Source organism: Nicotiana tabacum, chromosome 7, assembly GCF_000715075.1.
Source record: "Nicotiana tabacum cultivar K326 chromosome 7, ASM71507v2, whole genome shotgun sequence".
NCBI classification, from domain to species: domain Eukaryota; kingdom Viridiplantae; phylum Streptophyta; class Magnoliopsida; order Solanales; family Solanaceae; genus Nicotiana; species Nicotiana tabacum.
This window is the reverse complement of record NC_134086.1, coordinates 4,758,739-4,777,016: the sequence shown is the minus strand read 5'-3', so window position 1 is coordinate 4,777,016 and position 18,278 is coordinate 4,758,739.

Here is an 18,278-nt window from a genome sequence, read left to right as displayed (position 1 = left end):
AACAATTCATAATACCTTTAATCTAATGATACCACCATGCCATAGTGAGATTAAACTCAAATAATTTACTAGTTTATGAAAACATAGATCATCTTAGTACTGAAATCCTCGGCAAACCTCGCATTCATCCCCACGTCAGTTACGTCCACTCTCTAGAGCGGCCCGAATTCATCAAATTTCAACACGCGCTCTTCAATTACACATGAGATCTTCTATCAATATACATAGGAATCATACCACTTAAGAACACTCCACAGGAGATAACCCACCTGCTTCGCCTCAACATAACATTTCCATATACCTTCCACCGTCACACACCTTACACAGTCGACTAGTCTTTCTGAGTCTGAACTCAAACCGCAACATGCTATTTACTTCACTCCCAACTAGGAGACTTGAAAAAGATTCCTCACGCACCCATAACTTGGGGCAACCCATCCCATCACAATGAAAATCAAACACTTAATGGTTCATCTATCATCCAGCCGACCTTCTTCGACACCTCCAAGTCATATAGGAACATCTCGCAGTACCAATATACTTACCACATAGCTATCCAGTTGCCATTCCCACAATTAGGGACAATACTGAACATATAAGTTCATAACACCAGCTCGCAAAATCAGCACCTCGGTGCTCGAGACATAGGCAAAGATTCGGCCTCACGTCCTCCAGACTGTCCCAACATAGACTCATAGAAATCACATCTTGCCCCTCGATCGGGGAATCACAAGCCGTCAAGGCACATCTGATACTGAGCGCTCATGCGCGCATGCGAACACGTGGAAGGAATTTCAAGAGTTACTTTTCAAGATGAATCAAGAACGCACGATAAGAATTCAAGAATGTGAAGTTTTTCCTAAAGGTTCTGCAGCCTCTCGAGGATAAATACAAACGTCTCCGTACCGATCAGCGAGACTCTACTAAACCTGCTCATGACTCGCGAGAACTAGTAACCTAGTCTCTGATACCAACTTGTCACGAGCCGATTCCCAACCCGGTCGTGATGGCGCCTCTCGTGAAGACAAGGCAAGCCAACAGAATAACAACGCCTCTTTACTTAATTGTAAAACATAAATGAAGGGATAATTGCAACTTAATGGCATTAATAACCGATGTTTACAACCCAACACAACCCGACCGGGGTGTCACAAGTCACGAGCATCTAAGGAGTAGGAACACTACTATAGGGCCAATAATTTATATATATATACATGATAAAAACCGAAATTCAAAGATGAAGTGCGGTGCCGCGAACGCTGGCGGTCACCTTGCTCAACTACCATAGTAAGGCCTTAAGTCCGCTAATAACCCGCTACCGGGTGAACAATACCTGCAACTGCATGCGAGGTGCAGGGAGTAAAGTGATTACTTCCAACTCAGTGGTAATAAGAGTAAATAATAACTAAGAGGCAAGAAATCACGTAAGAGCACTCCATCATGCAATATGGGACAGCACAACTCTTTAGAAAACAATAAGTCCAGGAAAAAATCCTTTAGAAAATATCTAGCTCAGTTTAAAACCTCTTTTGAAAATATCTTTTGCTTTTCTGTTTAACAGTTAAGCATATGAATGTGATATCAGGTAGTGCAAGTCCGCACACAAACCAGCCCCTTGGGCACAACACTCTATTAACAAATAACACCAGGGTATCTGGTACACAGTGCAAGATATAGCATGGATGCCAATGATATGAGGGTGCTGAATGTCATGCCATGTAGTACAAACAGAAACCAATGCGTGAATGCAATGCAATGCACATGACCGCTGCGGCGAGCAGCCCGATCCATTTGGGTACCCGTGCTCACTGTGGATTCAGACTCCGGAGGGGCTCCTACAGCCCAAGCACAATATCAATGTCACACCGCTGCGGCGTGCTACCCGATCTATGCATAGTCCAGAAATGCACATAAGCCACTTGGGCAATATCAACATAATAGTTCTCAGCTCAAAACGTCAGTAAAAATATCATTTAAGTTTTCAAATCTTAGAAAGATGATTGAGTTTGCAAAACAGTATTTAAAACCTTGGACCGAGATCAAATAATATGCGGAGTAATGCAACAACAGTAATATCAATCCCTGAAGGATTCAAATAATTGGCACGAAGCCCATCACATGGTAATCGACCCAAATCATGATAATATCAGGTAGTTTCAGTCAAATACGTAGTAATTTCATCAATCGGGACGGACCGAGTCCCAATCCCCAACAGTGCTCTACCCCACGCCCATATCCGGTGTGCAAGTCACCTCAATACAGCACTATGATGTGCAAATCCGGGGTTTCAAACCCTCAGGATATCATTTACAAGTATTATTCACCTCGAACTGGTGAAATCTCTAGTCCGCGACGCCTTTGCCCCTCGAACCGACCTCCACGCGCGGCGAATCTAACCAAAAACATAGCGAATACATCACAATATGCTAAGGGGACAATACCCAATCGAAAACAATCGAGAAATAGCAAAAATCTCGAAACTAGCAAAACCTGAGCCCCGTGCCCGCTTCTCGAAAAATTACAAAACTCACATTACCGGATTCCTTGTCTCTCCACGAGTCCATACATACCAAGAACTCCTAAATCTGAGCTAAAGTGACCTATCAAATCCCAATTTGGAATATCAAAAACTCAAGCCCTAGCTTCACCCTCTTTTGATGAATTTCAACCCATTTTCATGTTAAATCTAACATAATTTCATGTATTTAGGTCAACTTACCTCCAGTCAATCCCCTTCGAAATCCTCTTCAATTGCTCCTAAAAAGCTCTCAAGGCGCTCAACAATGGAGGAAAATAACCCTCAAGTCGCGGATGAAATGTTTTAAAAACCCACTCTGCCTGCCCAGATTTCCTCTATGTGATCACATTCAAGCCATTGCGATCGCATAGCACAAAAATATTTACCTCTGATTTAACCCTATGCGATCGCATAAGGGACCCTGCGATTGCATTGACCAGACAACCTCCGCTGTGCGATCGCATATACACCACTGCGATCGCATTGAACAAAAATCCAGACTTCTAAATTTTCCTCTGTGCGATCGCACCACTGACACGCGATCACATTGAACAAATGACCATGCCCACAAAATCCCTCTATGCGATCGCAGCCCTACTCATGCGATCGCATAAAACAAATGTCTGCAACACTGATCTGCAATTTTCTGCAACATCCAAGTCCAAAAATCTTCCGTTTAGCCATCCGAAATCACCCCGAGGCCCCCGGGACCTCAACCAAAAGCATCAACACATCCTAAAACATCATATGAACTCGCTCCAATCATAAAAAACATCCAACAACACAAAAATCACCAATTCACGACGGATTCAAGTCTAAGTTCAACCAAAACTTCCGAAACTCACATTCGATCAAAAACCCAACCAAACGACGTCCAAATGACCTAAAAGTTTGCACGCACATCACAAATCACACATCGAAGCTACAACAACTCTCGGAATTCCATTCCGACCCTCGGATCAAAATCTCACCTATCAACCGGAATTCGCCAAAATACTAACTTCGCCAATTCAAGCCTAATTCTACACCGGACCTCTAAAATCATTTCCGATCACACTCTTAAGTCACAAATTATTTCCCGAAGCTAACCGAATTACTGGAAATTGCATCCGAACCTTCTAACTCATAATTCAACGTCCGGTTGACTTTTCCAAAATAAGCCTTCCTTAAAGAGACTAAGTGTCTCATTTCTTATCAAAACCCTTCCAAATCAACTCTCACACACCACATACCGCTAATGAAATATGAAGAAGCAATAAATGGGGAAAACGGAGCAGTAGCACATGAGACGAAGGGTCGGGTCGTCACATCTTTTTAATTTGACATTTAGTCATTTGTTATGTTTTGTTTCTAAAAACAAAAAAAAAAAAGAAAAAAACAGAAGAAAGTGTATACGTATGTCCAAGATGTTTGTAAAGCTTTGTGAAAAAAAACAAAGAAAAAAAAGGGAAAATACACAATTACCCCCTGACCTATACCCGAAATCCCAACTACACAATTTTTCTTTGCGGGAATCCTATTACCCCCTAAACTTATTTTAAATGTAATTGTTTGCACCTTTCACGCTGACGTGGCACAGTGTGTGTATTTCACTCTCCCAAAGGAGAGTGAGAAGCAAGAAAAAACGATTTTCAGATTATGTTTTTATTCTTTTTTACCATTTTTCTTACTTTTTTTCCTTTTCCTTTTCCTTTTTCTTTTTCTTTTTTTCATTTACTTTTTTTATTTCTTCTCTAATTCGGTAGATATTCATTCACCGACGACTTTGTATAACTGTTTTCTTTTATTTTTTCTTTTCACATACAAATTAAACTCTCAAAAAGATCTATTCATAAGCATAGCAAAATACACTCAGATTTGGGGGAAAAAATTCATCATCGACAAACCTTTCCACGCCGGAAAAAAATAATGTATTAAAATTTTAACTGAAATTTTTTTTCTCAACTTATATTCGTTTTTATTTCTTTTGCTCTTCCTCCCACACATAAATTACACTTTCAAGAAATTATATATATATATACATAAAACAAAATACACTTAGATCGGGATAAAAATCTGTCGTCGGAAAGAAAAAATTTACTGAAAAAAATTGTGTTTGTGAAATTCCGACGACCACCGTTTTATGCCGCTGGTGACCAAAATAAAAAGAAAGAGAATGAAATAACCAAAAAAATGTGAATAATAAGAAATAAGAAAAAAGGATAAGAAAAAGAAGAAATAATAAAAAAAGTACTAAAAATACAAGGTGGGGCGCGTGTAGCTCACCACTTGCCAAGAGTTTGGTTGTCAACGTTAAGGGTGCAAACAATTACATTTAAAATAAGTTTAGGGGGGTAATAGGATTCCCGCAAAGAAAAAGTGTGTAGTTGGAATTTCGGGTATAGGTCAGGGGGTAATTGTGCATTTTCCCAACAAAAAAAAAATAGTAAAGGGAGGGTTGGGTAGGTGTGGGGCTGTGGTTCAGAAAATAGTTTTTCTTTTTCCTTAATCATCATTTTGGACCCAAATACCACGTGTCTTATGTTAATTTGTCATTTTTCCACATCATCAACTAGTGTATTATACTCTCTTTATTTTTTGTCAAAAAAGTATCTAATATGTGTTATAAAATATAACTCAAAGTAATAATATGAAACAAATAAATAAAAGCAATTTTAATAAAACATGAACAAGAAATAGAGATAGAGAGAAGGAAGAGATTTTCTTCTTTAATTGTGTGTATTTTTTATTGCAATTACATAGCCTTTTATAGGCATAAAAAGTAAAGATGATGGACATAAAATAGGAGATTTAATCTTTAAGCTATTCACAACATGGACAACCAATGTAGCATCCAATGAAGTATCCAACGTACAAATTATTCATAACACTCCCCCTTGGATGTCCATGTAAGATAATGTGCCTCATTAAGAACTTACAAAAAAAATAATGGGATGTACATAGTTATTTATAATATGCATTGCTTGCTGCCTCATTAAAAACCTTGCCAGGAAAACCCAGTGGGATAAAACTTTGGTTAAGGAAAAGAGTGCAGCGTGTAGTTACTCCTCCTGAAGAAAAATCACTTAATGTCTTGAAGATGAAGCATTCCAATCTTATATATCAGCTTTTCAAATATTGAGGTTGGTAATGCCTCAGTGAACAAATGTCACGACCCCAAATCCCTGGTCGTGATGGCGCCCAACACAGTACTAGGCGAGCCCGACCAATTCATCACTCTCAATCCCTTATGTAGAAATCATTTCCAATTAACAGAAAATAATGCCAAATTAACACGATTATAATCCTGAAACAGTAGTTGAAACAGTGCGGAAAACCATACAATAGCAATACAAATCCCACTGATATGGTGTCACGAGTCACGAGCCTCTAATACAAGTCTGAGGAGCAACCTATACATAGAGTTTGTCTAGAATGCGGAAAAGTAAAGAGGATAAGGGGAGAAATCGGGTCATGTGGACGCCATGCAGCTACCTCTATGACTCCGATGATAATCTGGATAGCAGCAGAGACTCAACTATGCCTCCGGGATACCTGTATCTGCATACATGGTGCAAAGAGTAAAATGAGTACTATGACTCAGTGAGTAATAGCAATAAATAATGGCTGAAGGAAAGAAAACTCGTAAAAACACTACGCAGTTCTATAGTAAGACAGTAAAAACACTTTTAACACATCTGAATGTGGAAAGTCAGTTAAAAACCCTTTTAAGCCAGTACTCGTCTCATTAACTTCTTACGATAACCGAATTCATATATATACTGCTGCGGCATGCAGCCCGATCTCTCTCTCTCTCTCTCTCTATATATATATATATATATATATATATATATATATATATATATATATATATATATACTACTGCGGCACGAGCCATCCATTTATTTATGGTCGACTGCGCTCACTGGGGGTGTGCAGACTTCGGAGGGGCTCCTTCAGCCCAATCGCTATACTACTGCGGCGTGCAGTCCGATCCATATGATATACTACTGCGGCGTGCAGTCCGATCCATATAATATACTACTGCGGCGTGCAAGGCATGCAGTCCGATCCATATAATATACTACTGCGGCGTGCAGCCCGATCCATAGCATATCAAATACCCTCATAATGGCGTTCTCGACCCCTCTCAGTCAATATAGATTTGTCCTCACGGGCAAACTAAGATAATACGGGGTTCCCAACCCACCTGCTATTCTCATTAGGATTTACCAATTTCTAAAGCCGGATCAATTTTATATTTATCAGTTAAGAACATGACTGAGGGTATCATTTCGATGAGTAAAGTAAGGTCAACTACTACAAATGCCCTTAAGGGTTCTACAGATCGGCACAAGGCCCCATACATGGCAACTAGCTCAGAATATAATGATATTAAGTAAGTCTCAGTCAAAATACAGTAGATTTATCACTCGGGATGGACCAAGTCCGAATCCCCAACAATATCAAACCCCACGCTCATTATGCCACGTGTGTCTCATCCCAACATAGCACTACGTTGTGCAAATCCGGGGTTTCAAACACTAAGGACATCATTTATAACCATTACTCACCTCAAGCAGGCCGAAATTCTAGCTCTCTACTCCCCTGCCTCACAAATCAAACTCATCGAGTGCCGAATCTGATCAAAACCACAAGAGTACGATACAATAGGCTAAGGGAATACAACCCAATCGAAAAGACTTGAAAATTATCGAAAATCACAAAGTTGGCAAAACCCGAGCCTCGGGCCTACTTCTCGAAAGTCAGATATTTTTACACCAAAATGTTCCTTATCTCGCCACGAGTCTATACATGTAAAATTTACCAAAATCTGAGTCCAAATGCTCCCTCAAATCCCAATTTCTCATTCAAAAATCCAAGCCCTAGTTCTTCCCCCTTTAATCAAATTCCATGAAATTAGGTGTTGAAATCATAATTAGATGATGTTTTTAGGCCATAGGACTTACCTCCAATCGATTCCCAGTCAAAACCCTCTTAAAATCTCATCAAAAGCTACCAAGGTCGCTTAACAATGGTGGAAAATAAACTTGGTTCGTGGATGAAATGACCTTAAAACATTCTGCCCAAGTGTAAAATAACGCTATGCGATCGCATCACTCCTATTGCGATCGCATAGCACAAAAATCTAGCCTCCAAAAATCTTCTTATGCAATCGCATGACTGCCCCTGCGATCACAGAGCACAACCTTCCACACCTATGCGATCGCACTCCAAGCTCCGCGTTCACATAGAACAAAACGCTGCCAAGGACCCCAGGTCCCATTACACTACGCAATCGCAACACCACGAACGCGAACACACTGACTAACTTTCCAAACCTATGCGATCGCACAGCCTCATACGCGATCGCATAGAGCAAATTTGAACCCCTTCCAAGACCTCCTATGCGATCAGAATGCTCCCTATGCGATCGCATAAAGCAAAAATCTCTGCATCACTTCAGCTATTTTCTGCAACTACCACAAGCCAAGATTGGTCCGATTTACCACCCGAAAACACCCCGAGGCCCCCGGGACTGTAAGCACGTGATTTTTGCCCTATATGAGAATTACTCCCAAAAATTCAAAATAAAATGATTTTCCTTGGTGTGCAATTTTGTGATATTTTGTGATATTTTGAATAATTATTTGTATTTTTCTGTGCATGTTTATTTGTTAAATTAATAAAAATATACAAAAATATGTCGCATTTTGCATGTAGGATTTAATTCTACAATTGTTAGTAATTAAGTTTGTTTACAAAAAATGAAAATTACAAAAATAGGCATCTTTTGCATTTTTAGCATTTAATGTCCAAATATACAATTTTATGCTTAATTATTACTTAATTGTGCGTAATTGTTATTGGTAGTTAATTTGCGCTTTCATAACTTAATTTAGTTCTTAATAATCATTTAAGTATTTTTATAATTTAGTTTTTAGAAAAATAAAAGAAGAAAAAATAACAAAAATACAAAGAAAAATCGGATTGGGCCACTTCTTCAAATTTCAACCCTAGGCCCAAACAATTGTCCAATCTTCCCCACGACCCAGTCCACTTCAGACCGGGTCGACCCGGTCCTCCCCATTAACCCATTAACCCAACACCCACTCTTTATTTTTGGCCTAACACAAAACAAAACACAAAACAAAAACCCTAAAAAACAAAAAGAACTCACTCGCCCCCATCCCCTCTCTTCTTCTTCACTTCTCCTCCAAAGCTCCAAGCACACAACCATGGCTGCCCTTACCTTATTCTTCGTCTAGTCAGAACAACCAACGTCACCACCATCCACGTCGACCTCCCCGTCTGCTTCGCCGCTGCTTCGCCGGAAAACCCTCGGCCAAAATGGAAGGAAAACCCATCGCCATGGATGCCATGTTTTGTGTGTTGCTACTGCTTCATCTTCTTCAGCCTGCTCCAGCAGCGTCACTGCTGTTGATCCGTCATATCTGAGTTTTGCCATCGTCGTCCATGGCGGCACTGCCTTCCCGCCATTGACGATGCTTCAAGCTTGAGCTTTCTGCTTGCTGCGTCGACCACCTTCCTCCTTCTCGACGAACAGCTGCTCTTCGTCCAGTTCGAACCTACAGACCCATCATGCTACTGCTGTCATTGCCCTCGTCAACCACTCGTTTCCATGGCCAAACGACCTCCGTTACTGCTTCGTCCTCTTCGAGCTTGGGCATCACCATGGCCAAGCTGTCTTCATGCTACTGTTGCTGCCCTCATCTTCTTCGCGCGAACAAACCAAGTGCACCTCCAGCTGCTTCTGTCTCATCACTACTGTTCCGGCGCCAACTAATTAGGTTCGTATTCATCGTCGTTTGTTCGAACTTTGGTCGAGGCTCGTCGAGTTCGTCGTTGGTTAGTCGATTGTTCGTCGTTTCGATCCGGTTAGTAGATTTTGAGTTTTTATTTTGTCTGTATTTTGTTTTGATATTTCTCGAATCTAAAATTTGCAAAATATTTGTTTTGTTCATGTCTATCGTTTGAATTAATTTTTTAGTTTGTTCATGTTCTTTGTTAAATTAATTTTTCAGATTTCAAATGAAAGATTAATTAGTTGTTTTTCATGTTTGTATTATTGTTTAAATATTTGTTAGTTTGTTAGATTCAAATTGAAATTTAATTAATTATTTCTTCAATTTGTTTCATGTGTTGTTATGTATTTTCCAGAAATTATTAATGTTGTTTGAATCGTTTTAATCCGTCATGTTTGTTGTTTTTAGTTCATGTTCATCTTTGCTTGAAGTTCATGTTTAATCCAGTGATTTAATGTGAGTTTTATGTTTGTTTTGATTTGTTGATTTAGTTTGAATCATGTATTTTGTCGTTTGTATTGTTGTATCCTTGCTCATCCATTGATGGTCTAAATTAACCAGGATTGGTTCCCGATATGGTTGATTTATTTCCATTAATTTGGAGTTGTGTTGTTCATCGTGTTCATGTGATTTGTTGTTGAAGATTGTTGAGAAATTGGTCATCTTGACTATATTTTGGTCAAGTTATGATTAATTGAGTGTTTAGAGTTGATGGGGGTAATTTGGTAAATTGCATTGCATTCAGGGGTAGATTTGTAATTGCAATAAGGTCGAAGGGGTAGTTTGGTAATTGAACATTATTTTGATTCTTTATGTTAAGCATGTGGGACAAAATATAATGGGGTGTGGGTGATATAATTGTTTAACATAATGGGGGACAAAACATAATGTAGTGGAGGAGAATATTGTACTTATTTAATGTAAGCATGGGGGACAAATTGTAATGGGTTGTGGTGGATGTATTTATTTAATGTAGGCATGGGGAACAAAGTTTAAAATAAAGAAAACATTAATAAGTGGGACAAAGCATGCCATTAAGGAATAATTTGGGGTTGAGAATTGAAGACTTGTCTTGCTATATATAGAGTCATTTCTTGACATTAAAAAGGGGACTAGACTTGAGGAAAAAAAAACTTAGACTAGAACTTGAAGATTAAGGGGGACTTAGAGATTATTGGGAGAATATTTTTGAGAGTAATACATTCTGGAAAATTCCAAGAGTGTTAGAGAGTAAAAGAGAAAGACAACTTGAACTTCTACTTGAATAAATTTCGTTTGTCTTTTCTCGAGTGTTATTGAAAATCAGTAAACTACTGCATCTTGTATCCGTCTCTCTTCTGCTTTGACTACAATTGCACTTTGGTATTGCTGAGTTTTCAATCCGTTGCTGGGTTATTCTACTGGTTCTTACTGGTTTGCGGTGTTGCTGGACCTACTGGTGCTGTGTTATTATTATTGCTGCTGACTTCTCCTTCTTTTGTTCTTGTACTGCCATTTCCAGGTACACATTTGTATACTCTTGGATTGAAGAGAAATGAAATATTAATCAGGCTTTGTTCCTGTTGAATCCCTCTTGTTTAGATTTGTGTTTGAATATAATTTTCCTTTCTTTGTATAAAAATGTAGTTGATTGATTAAATGAGTAATGATGTCGCATATGTATAACTTCTTCATCTAATAATGTTAGTTTAAATTAATCAAAGAATAATTAATCTGTTTTTATATTATGGTGTGTCAATCTCATGTTTTAGTATTATTGAATAATAGAATATAGAATGAAAGCAGTTTTTCTTTGTACAAACTCGGTCGCAATTTTCCATTCGCAGTAGCCGTAAACTAATAACCAATAAGTTACGTTTTTAGCATGTAATTAATTAAGAGATTTTCTTTTATTTTAGAGATGAACTTAATAGAAAAATATCGTCACTGTAGGTTTATCCTTTTAAATAAAATTGAGACGAGCCTCGACAAACAAAAATGCATAAGCTGCGGGGCCCTCTAAATGTATATATTAAAATACTTAGAATTCGGGACATGCCGTTTAGCGAATTTTACGGCCTTCCCAAAATAACAATACGCTAGTTGCTTTAGGCGCACCTTTAATAATTTAACCTTCTTAAACACGGGTGCACATTGATGTGACCCAAATCCAAATCTCAACGGAGTCAAAATGTATCGAGACCACGGGTGCATTGACTGTGACGTGGTTCGAGATGCATTTTCACGACGTTGCAATTCTATAAAAGTAAATGATAATAATAAAAGCGGTTTAAACTTAATAAAAGCACGTAAGTCGTAACATGTATTTAAATCAGATATTTAGCCATTATAACAATTTAAGCGACCGTGCTAGAACCACGGGATTCGGGGGTGCCTAACACCTTCCCTCGGGTCAACAGAATTCCTTACTTAGAATTTCTGGTTCGCAGACTTCATTTGGAAAAGTCAAAAATTTCCTCGATTTGGGATTCAAGATAAACCGGTGACTTGGGACACCAAAAGCCAAACCTTTCCCAAGTGGCGACTCTAAATTAAATAAATAATCCCATTTCGAATATTGTCACTTAAATTGGAAAAACTCCCTCGCGCATTTAACCCTTCGGGGCGGGCGCGCAAAAAGGAGGTGTGACAGGGACCTCAACCAAAAGTGCCAACCCATTCTAAAACATCATACGAACTCGTTCCAATCATAAAAACACATCCAACAACACAAAAATCACCAATTCACGACTGATTCAAGCCTAAGTTCAACCAAAACTTCCGAAACTCACATTCGATCAAAAACCCAACCTAACCACCTCCGAATAAATTGAACTTTTGCACACACATCCAATATCACCTAACGGAGCTACTGTAACTCCCGGAATTCCATTCTAACTCCCGGATCAAAATCTCACCTACTAACCCGATATCGCCAAAATGCTAACTTTGCCAAAACAGGCTAACTTCTACGTCGAACCTCCAAAATTACTTCCGATCATGCTCCTAAGCCTAAAATCATCCCCCGGAACTAACCGAATCATCGAAAATAAATTTCGAGCCCTCTAACTCTCAAGTCAACTTCTAGTTGACTTTTCCAAACCAACCTTTCCTTAAAGAGACTAATTGCCCCATTTCCTACCAAAATCCAATCCGAATCAACTCAAACTGTCCAAACACATATAATGAAACATGAAGAAGAAATAAACGGGGAAAACGGGACGGAAACACATGAGACAACGAGTCGGGTCATCACAACAGATCATCCAAATTATCACTTGAACGAACTTATTGTACATTTATTTCACCATTATTCTGAAGATCATGAGTGAAAAAGAATTTCGATGAAATGTATTTTGTTCTACCTCCTTTGATATATCCTCCTTTCAATTGAGCTATGCATGTAGCATTGTCTTCATACAATATTGTTGGAATATTCTCTTTCGAAGAAAGACCACATGTTTGCTGAATGTGTTAAGTTATCGATCTCAACCAAACACATTCTCAACTTGCTCCGTGAATGGCTATTATCTCTACATGATTTGAAGAAGTAGAAACCATAGTTTGTTTTGTCAAATGCCATGATATGGTTGTACCTCCACTTGTAAATAAATAGCATGTCTGAGATCGACCTTTGTGTGGATCAGACAAATATCCTACATCTGCATAACCAATCAATGATGGCTTGGATTCATTTGTGTCACGACTCAAACCCCGCTCCGGTCGTGAGGGCGCCTCTCGTGAAGACAAGGCCAGCCAAAAACTTTAATTGCCTTTTTCAAAAGTAGATAAACATGAATGAACAATTTTAAAGATGATTTAATAACATTATTTTGCGGAAATACAACCCAAACCGAAGTGTCACAAGTCACGAGCATTCTATAAGAATGAAATTTCCACTAAATAATGTTATTAAATCATCTTTAAAATTGTTCATTCATGATGTGACGACCCAGCCCGTCGTCTCATGAGTTACTGCCATGTTCTTCCCATTTTCTGTTTCCTTATATTTCATTATCGGTATTGGGTGCATTAGAGTTTATTTGGAGTGGTTTTGATATGAAATGAGACACTTAGCCTTTTTAAGGAAGGCTTAGTTTGGAAAAAGCCAACTGGAAGTTGACTTGTGTTCTATAGGGCTCGGATATGAATTTCGATAGTTTGGATAGCTCCGGGAGATGATTTGTGACTTAGGAGCGTGATCAAAAGTGGTTTTGGAGGTCCGGTGTAGAATTAGGCTTGAATTGGCGATGTTAGTATTTTGGCTAATTTCGGTTGGTAGGTGAGATTTTGATCCAAGGGTCGGAATGGAATTCCGAGAGTTGCAGTACCTTTGTTAGGTGAATTGGGATGTGTGTGCAAAATTTCAGATGATTCGGAAGTACATTTGTCGGGTTTTTGATCGAATGCGAGTTTCGGAAGAATTTGAAGAACTTAGGCTTGAAATTGATGAGAATTGAGGATTTTTGGTGTGGTTGGATGTGTTTTTAGGATTGGAACAAGTTTGAATAGGGTATTGGGCCATTTTTGTGCTTTTGGTTGAGGTCTCGGGGGGCCTCGGGATGATTTCAGATGGTTAACGAGGAGTTTTGGAGTTGCATATTGCTGAAGAGTAGCTGCAACTGGTATTTTCGCTCCTGCAGGTCTTGGACCGCAGAAGCGGAGGCGCTTAAGTAGAGTATTTTACCGCAGAAGCGGTCCATGGGTTGGTAAGCTAGTTCCACAGAAGCGGAACATTCTTCGCATCAGCGGGTCCGCAGAAGGGGACGGGTAATCGCATAAGCCATTTTTGATCTTGAAAGGGAGTTCCGTAGAAGCGGAAATTGAGCTGCAGAAGCGGTCCCGCATAAGCGGAAGCGGGACCGCAGAAGCGAAAATCGGCCTGGGCAGAAGGGTTTTTATTGAATATTTCATCCGCGAGCTTGGGATATTTTCCACCATTGTTGGGAGACCTTGAGAGCTTTTGGCGAGAATAAAAGAGAGTTTTAACTGGGAATCAATTGGAGGTAAGTCCCTTGGCCTAAATACATGAGATTATGATAAATCTAACATGGAAATTGGTTGAAATTCAACAAAAGGGGGTAAAGCTAGGGCTTGAAAATTTGTAATTTTAAAATTGAATTTGAAGAGTCAAATGATCTCCGATTTTTGTAAATTTATTATGTATGGACTCGTGGCAAGACAAGGAATCCGGTGATGTGAATTTTGTAATTTTTCGAGAAGTGGGCCCGGGGCTCGGGTTTTGCTAGTTTCGGGATATCTGCTATTTTTCGATTGTTTTCGACTGGGTATTGTTCCATTAGCATATTGTGATGTTGTCATTCTGATTTTGGTTAGATTCGACGTGCGTGGAGGCCGATTTGAGCGGCAAAGGCGTCACGAGCTAGAGATTTCACCGGTTCGAGGTGAGTAATGCTTGTAAATGATATCCTGAGGGTTTGAAACCCTGGACTTTCACATTGTAACGTTATATTGAGGCGTGACACGCATTCTATAACGAGTGCGGGGTCGTTTGCTATTGGGGATCATGACTTGGTCCATCCCGAGTGATATTTCTACTACATTGGTGATTGAGACACATACTATATTACTGTGAATTGGGCTTATTGCCATGTTTGGGGCTTGTGCCGACCTGTAGAATCCTTCGGGGATTGATATTACTGTTTTAGCATATTTTGCATATTATTTGGTCTCAGTCCAAGGTTTTAAATACTGTTTTGCAAACTCAACCATACTTCTAAGTTTTGAAAACTCAAATGATATTTTAAATGACATTTCAGGCTGAGAACTACTGTTTTATAAATGCCCAAGGGACTTATAATGATTTCTGGACAGAGCTGGGATCGGGTTGCACGCCGCAGCAGTGTTATATTGATATTGAGGCCGAGATCCTGGTTGATTATACTGATAGTGATATCAGGCCGATGGCCTAGATTTGATGCCACGAGATGGCTTGATATTGCGCTTGGGCTGTAGGAGCCCCTCCGAAGTCTGTGCACCCCCCAGTGAGCGCCGTTGACGATAAATAAATATGGATTGCTCAGGCTGCACGCCGCAGTGGGTACTGGAATGTACCATCATATGCATTGCATTGCACTCAAGCATTTGTTCATTTTCTATTGTTTGTGCTATTTCTTGAGATATTTACCTGCTGTTCTGGTATTACCTGATCACTCCTAAAGAGGATAAATTTTAGATAGTGGTAACAATAACATTGTATGATGCAATTTGGTCAGGTAACAATGACTGACCAGGAATGACACAGTGCGGTCAGGTAACAATGGCTAACCAGGAACTAATTTGTGCCCGAGGGACTGGTACTATTCTATGTGATTGCCCGAGGGGCGAGCTGATGTACTCAATTTTGCATACTTACTTGTCTTTTACTTGTTAAACTGTTGTATTTGTGCCCGAGGGACGGACTTCTGTGCGTAGCGGCACTAATTGTTTTGAAATTATTTTGTGACTGTCGAAAAGATCATTTTTAAGGTTTAAAACTGAGCCAAGATATTTTCTAAAAATTTCACAACTTCACTGATTTTCTCAAAGAGTTTTACATTGCTTCTATACAACATGATGGTTAGTTATACGTGATTTCTTGCTGCTCAGTTATTATTTACTTTTATTACTCACTGAGTTGGAGTACTCACTTTACTCCCTGCACCTCGCGTGCAGTTGCAGGTATTTATTCACCCCCGTAGCGGGTATTGGCTGCGTGGAGGCAGAGTTGTAGAGGTTTAGCGAGGTGACTGACAGCGTTCGCAGCACCACTGTCTTCCCATAATTGTTCATATTTCCCTTTCAGTGTATCTCTAGTCTGTAAAGTGGAAATTTAATTCTTATAGAATGGTCGCGACTTGTGACACTCCGGTTTGGGTTGTATTTCCGCTAAATAATGTTATTAAATCATCTTTAAAATTGTTCATTCATGTTTATCTACTTTTGAAAAAGGCAATTAAGGTTGTTGGCTGGCCTTGTCTTTATGAGAGGCGCCATCACGGCCGGAGCGGGGTTTGGGTCGTGACAAGTTGGTATCAGAGCCTAGGTTACTATGTCTCATGAGTGGGTTTAGTAGAGTCTCGCAGATCGGTACAGAGATGTCTGTATTTATCTTCGAGAGGCTGCAGAACCTTTAGGAAAACTTCACATTCTTGAAATCTTATCGTGTGTCCTTGATTCAGCTTGAAAATAAATAATTAATAATAACTCTTGAAATTCCTTCCACGCGTTCGCATGTGCGTATGAGCGCTCAGTATCAGATATGCCTTAATGGCTTGTGATTCCCTGATCGAGGGGCGAGATGTGATCTCTGGGAGTTGATATTGGGCTAGTCTGAAGGACTTGAGGCCGGATCCTTGCCTATGGCTTGAGCACTGAGGTACTGATTGTGTGAGGAAGTGTTTGAACTTATATGTTCGGTATTGTCTTTATTAGCCAGAATGGCGGTCGGATATCCATGTGATGAGTATGCTAGTACTACGGGATGCATCTATATGACTTAGTAGTGACGAAGAAATCTGCTGGATAATAGATGAGCTGTTAAGTGTTCGTTTCCTATTGTGATTTGGTGTGTAGACCCGAGTTATGGGCATGTGAAGAATCTTTTCGAGTCTCCTAGTTGGGAGTGGGGTAGATTGCACATTGCGATATGAGTTCAGACTCAAGAAGACTAAGTGACTGTGTAATGTGTATGTCGGTGGAAGGTGTGCAGAAATGTTATATTGAGGTGAAGAAGGTGGGTTATCTCCTGCGGAGTGTTCTGAAGTGGCGTGATCCTTATGTGTATGTTAGAAGATCTCATGTGTAATTGAAGAGTACATATTGAATTTGGAATTTCGGGTCGCTTAAGAGAGTGGGTTAGTTGTTGCAGGAATGAATGTGAGATTTGCGGAAGGATTACATTACTAGACGATATGAGTTTCGCAAACTTATGAATGATTCAAGTTTAATCTCACTATGGTATTGTGACATCAATAAAGTAAAAGTGTTATGCGTTATTGAGCATGTCTTGATTTATGGCTTCGAGCCAAGTTGAGGAGTTTGCTATTGATTAGCTAATTGTACTGTTATGTGTTATGTTGGTTTTAACTTGAGGCTTGCAAGCGAATTAGCTATGGTAAGAGTAGAGGAAAAGTTTGATCAGGGTTATATTATGCTTCATATGGTATGAGAATTTCGGAATATCTAGAGATGTTGTTGGCCAAGAATGCTCGGTGCTTAGAGCAGGAAGTTGCTTGGTTGTAATGGGATACGGATTTCATTCTGCGGTATTGGAGTGCCAATGAAGCACGGGTGGTTCTGTTCATCGGGTCAGGTAAGTTGCAGTGAGTAAGAGAAAATGACTTGCGAAGATGGCTCTAATGTGTTAAAGATTCTACAGGGAATAATTGAGTATTCTACAGTTGCATGTGTGGGTAGAAACGGTGTTTTCATTGGAAGAGGTCCAGATTTGTGGTATTTCTATGATTAACTGTGGGATTCTAAATATAAGTGTCAGGAAATGTAAAGGTAACAGATTTAGATTCGCAGAAAATTCTTCAGAGTAAAGTATTCGGGAATGTGGTAATTCTGGGAATAATTGAGAGAGTGGTTAGCGACTTATGGTCTTAGACAGTGTGGTTTATGCTTGGGTCCCGTATGGTAAACCTGGGTCGAGGGATTGCGGTGCTACAGCAAGAGGAAATATCAATTTCAAATAAACTTGAAGGAAATTTAGATAGATGGAGTAACTTTATGGTAGACCGGATCTGCATGGTAAGGATATGATTAGTTCTTTATATGTGTTCGAGGTAATGAGTTCGTACAAGCATTTTGCAGCAATGCTCTTGGGTTTCGATGGCCTGCTTAGCTCGGTCTAGTTAGAAGGATTCAGTTCTGGCAGTCTAATTGGCGCAAATAGAACTGGAAGAGTTCTTGTTGGGTTTTATCATGGTTTGGAGACGTATATTTTCTATGGGCATGCGGAGCATGGGATG